Source organism: Schistocerca americana, chromosome 11 (genome assembly GCF_021461395.2).
Source record: "Schistocerca americana isolate TAMUIC-IGC-003095 chromosome 11, iqSchAmer2.1, whole genome shotgun sequence".
NCBI lineage: Eukaryota > Metazoa > Arthropoda > Insecta > Orthoptera > Acrididae > Schistocerca > Schistocerca americana.
Genome location: NC_060129.1, coordinates 141,979,907 through 141,984,759, shown reverse-complemented (window position 1 = coordinate 141,984,759; position 4,853 = coordinate 141,979,907). Strand labels below are relative to the sequence as shown.

The 4,853-nt window shown below is 43.2% G+C and overlaps 1 non-coding gene across 1 annotated transcript; it reads left to right on the top strand.

The window, feature by feature from the left end:
- Window positions 1-3,026: 3,026 nt before the first annotated feature.
- On the top strand, window positions 3,027-3,100 carry Trnat-ugu. Its single transcript has one exon. It is a non-coding gene; the product is annotated as a tRNA-Thr (tRNA).
- The last annotated feature ends 1,753 nt before the right edge of the window (window positions 3,101-4,853 follow it).

Here is a 4,853-nt window from a genome sequence, read left to right as displayed (position 1 = left end):
TTCCACTTACCACACTCATCCTTCAGCTTGTCATACTAACCCTTCTACTTGCTGCACTCACCCTTCTACTTGCTGCACTCAACCTTTTACTTACGACACTAATCCTTCAACTTGTCATACTAACCCTTCTACTTGTCCCACTCACCCTTTTACTTGTCATACTGAGCCTTCTGCTCACCATACTCACCCTTCTATTTCCTGCACTCACCCTTCTACTTGTCCCAGTCACCCTACTACTTGCCATTCTCACCTTCCAACTTGTCATACTAACCCTCCTACTTGCTGCACTCACCCTCCTTCTTGTACACTCACCCTTTTACTTGTCATACTGATCCCTCTACTTGCTCCACTCACCCTTCTACTTGCTGCACTCAACCTTCTACTTGTCCCACTGACCCTTTACTTGCTGCGCCCATCCTTGTACTTGATGCACTGACGCTTGAACTTGTTGCACTTATCCTTCAACTTTGTCACACTCATCCTCTACCTGTCGCACTCACGCTTCTGCTTGCGGTACTCACCCTTGATCTCGTCGAGGCTAGCGTCGACGCTGAAGGCGGCCACCTCGAGCGGCCCGTCCCGGCCCAGCGTGACGTAGACGGTGCGCGTGCTGCGGTACACCTCCATGCGAGGCGGCGGCGGGGGCGGCGCGGGGGCGGCTGGCGGCTCTGCAGGCGCGGGCTAGCCGGCATGGCCGCCGGCGGAGCTCGGCCGCCGCGCCCCGGGGGCGGCGGCGGAGGCGGCGGGGGTGGAACTGCCGGACTCGGCGGCGGAAGTAGCACTGCAGACAAGACAAGAGGTCGTCGGTTGAACTTTCTTGTGTTCCAAAATACCGTCGAACATGAATTGCTAATAACACCTACCGCCACATGCAAACTGGTGCTATAGACTTAGTTAAAAGAATAACACGCCTTATAACTAACGCTAAAGAGAAAATTTACAAGGGGCATTCAATAAGTAATGCAATACTTTTTTTCTGAGAACAGGTTGGTTTTTTCTTTATTATGGAATACCATCATGTCTCTCTTGCTTCGCCATTTGTGCCGTGGATGTCTTGGACTGCAGAAGCACGATATCTACGCTGCGCAATGCCATCACACGAAGGAAAAAGAGATGTTCCTGCGATTAATTTTCTTAAAAATAAAAGTGAATAAATCCTTTGCAAGCCTAAAATTTAATAATAGCTATCTCAAACTCATCATCATCCTAGCTCATATGCGTATTAAGTTAAGAACAAAATCTATCATATCAACACAAGTACAAGAATTTTGAACAAGAAATCACGAAAAGAAATCGAAAATAAACTGAGACAAAAAAAAAACAAAAAAAAAAGAATTGCAGCAAGAAGCATTTTGCGCATCTGCATATGAGCAACAGTATTACTTCTCTAACGTTTGGCTATGATAACTATGTCTCTCATGTTAGCACACGGATACAAAAATCGCTCAAAAAGAAAATAAGTAACCTATAATATGCACAACATCAATCACTCCAACCCACCCAAGAACACACATCATCCTACCAGGTCCTGCAAAAAATATCTTTCGTAAAAGATGAAGAAAACATACTAAACAAAGGACTTAAGTAAAATCTTATCCCAAAAGTAGACAACGAATCGAAAAAAAACAGCTTAACACCACATAAAATAGCCATAGAGATGGAAAAATTATCAACTAAACAACAAAACGAAAGCACATTTGACACAGCTAAAGCTATATAAAAAAAAAATACAAAATCAGACGTACAACCAACTTACAAAAGTGGGATATAATCCCCTTAAAAAAAAAATCAAGCACAGAACTGACAGACAACTACGCCATAGCAGTTAAATCCGATGAGGGCACTCGTGTAATTATCATTAACCATAATGGTTACTCGAACAAGTAACAGAATTCTTTGTAACATTACTGAACTATGCACCAATCCAACAAATAAATTTGAAGCACAAATCAAAAATATAAGGATTAAAACATGGTATTATCAGATTACAAAAAGAAAACAAATATTGTAATGAACCCAAGAACCCCGTAACTTTATGGGCAATTAAAGATACATTAAATTTTGGCTCCTACACATCCAATAAGGCTAGGTTCACATGAGAGAGATCTGACGCGTGTTTCCGTATCGAACATTTAAACATCCAACGATCGATCATACGAGCGCGCGTTAAAGCGCCATCGTTAACGCAAATAGTCGCTAGACGCAGTAAAGCGCTGTTTGACGCGCAGTTAGAAAGACAGACAGCTCCCGCCTGTTATTCGGCTGACCGCGCATTTCCGTCGTGCACAGATGTATTTTGCACGTGTTTTTGTCCTTTTTTCGACGTTGCGAAAATACTGACATGGAGCTACTAATCGATGAATTAGAAAATACAAAGCATTTTGTAATACTGAGTTGGAATTTTATAGAAATAAAATTTTGAGACGAGAACTTGAGAAGAGATGTTTGTGATCTCCTGTAAAGGAAATGACTTAGAAACAAGGAAAAAAGGTAAGAAAGACTTTAATAAATGATAATTAATTGAAGCCCTCAGCTGCGGACAGGTGTTGTTGATATACCTCGATGTGGACAGCCGAAAATGTGTGCCCCTTTATACCTCGTTGGGGACAGCTGAAAATGTGTGCCCCGACCGGGACTCGAACCCGGGATTCTTGCTTACATGGCAGACGCTCTATCCATCTGCGCCAACGAGGACGCAGATGAATAGCGCGACTGCAGGGACTTACCCCTTGCACGCTTCCCGTGAGATCCACTTTCCCAACTGTCCACAATCTACATACCTAATGTACCTAATAGATATTTGTCCATCCACAAATTACTCGTGCAAACTAAGGTGATTCCCGTAAGAATTTGGGCAACCTGTGCGCATTCGCACAGACTAAGGTCAATGGCTGGGTAGCCTTTAACTATATATATGAAGATATCTATTAGGTACATTACGTATGTAGACTGTGGACAGTTGGGAATGTGGGTCTCAAGGGGAGCGTGCATGGGATAAGTCCCTGCAGTCGCGCTATTCAGCTGCGTCCTCGGTGGCTCAGATGGATAGAGCGTCTGCCATGTAAGCAGGAGATCCCGGGTTCGAGTCCCGGTCGGGGCACACATTTTCAGCTGTCCCCATCGAGGTATAAAGGGGCACACATTTTCAGCTGTCCCCATCGAGATACATCAACAACACCTCTCGGCAGCTGAGGGTTTCAATTAATTATTGTTTATTCTAGAGAAGCTGTACGGTCATCAATGGTATCTGTTCTTTTGAGAACAATTACTATCTCCATATATAAAGACTTTAATGTTAACAAGCATATTTTCCGTCACACCATAGGATCTGCATGTGCAAGTCTATTTACATTAACAAAATACGAAGTGTTCAGTAACTAATGGAATAAATTTTCTTCTGTAAAAAGGTTGGTTTTATTCAGGATTCCAAAACAGCATGCTCTTCCCCCCTTTTTTGCCTACAAAACTCTATTTTTCAACATGATCTCCGTCCAGTGCAACGATCTCACACCACCTTACTGGGAGCGCCTGTTACCCACATGATATCACTGTGCTGGTCGACCTCCGACCCAATTTCTTGCTGCATCAATAATCTCCCCATCATCCACGTTGTGCTTCCCGCGGTGTGAATCCTTCAATGGGCCCAATAGATTGAAGTCGGAACGTGCGAGATCTGGGCTGCAGGAAGGATGAGGAAGAACAGCCCTGCGAATTTTCGTGTGGTCCTCTCGGGTGCGCAGCCACGTCTGAGGGCTTGCGTTGTCATGGGGAAGGAGAAGTTCGTTTGCCTTTTTGTGGCCACGAACACGCTGAACAGGTCTTAAACGAATACACTACACTCTGCAAGGGCACACTATTTAACACATTAAACGAACTTTACAAATAAAAACAGCACAAACAGATAAAGTCTACACACACACACACACACACACACACACACACACACACATAAAATGCAAATTTGGCGCCGACTCTCTGGTGAACAAATGAACACTGACGGCTCGGACACAGTAATGAAAAAGTGTTTTACTACGTTATTTTGTGGAAAATACTCATTATAGTGGTGGCAGGGGTAAAATACAGGGAGCGAAAGGCTATTTACAATTTGTACAGAAACCAGATGGCAGTTATAAGAGTCGAGGGGCATGAAAGGGAAGCAGTGGTTGGGAAAGGAGTGAGACAGGGTTGTAGCCTCTCCCCGATGTTATTCAATCTGTATATTGAGCAAGCAGTAAAGGAAACAAAAGAAAAATTCGGAGTACGTATTAAAATTCGTGGAGAAGAAGTAAAAACTTTGAGGTTCGCCGATGACATTGTAATTCTGACAGAGACAGCAAAGGACTTGGAAGAGCAGTTGAACGGAATGGATCGTGTCTTGAAAGGAGGATATAAGATGAACATCAACAAAAGCAAAACAAGGATAATGGAATGTAGTCAAATTAAATCGGGTGATGCTGAGGGAATTAGATTAGGAAATGAGACACTTAAAGTAGCAAAGGAGTTTTGCTATTTAGGGAGTAAAATAACTGATGATGGTCGAAGTAGAGAGGATATAAAATGTAGACTGTCAATGGCAAGGAAAGCGTTTCTGAAGAAGAGAAATTTGTTAACATCGAGTATAGATTTAAGTGCCAGGAAGTCGTTTCTGAAGGTGTTTGTGTGGAGTGTAGCCATGTATGGAAGTGAAACATGGACGATAACTAGTTTGGACAAGAAGAGAATAGAAGCTTTCGAAATGTGGTGCTACAGAAGAATGCTGAAGATACGGTGGGTAGATCACATAACTAATGAGGAGGTATTGAATAGGATTGGGGAGAGGAGAAGTTTGTCGCACAACTTGACTAGAAGAAGAG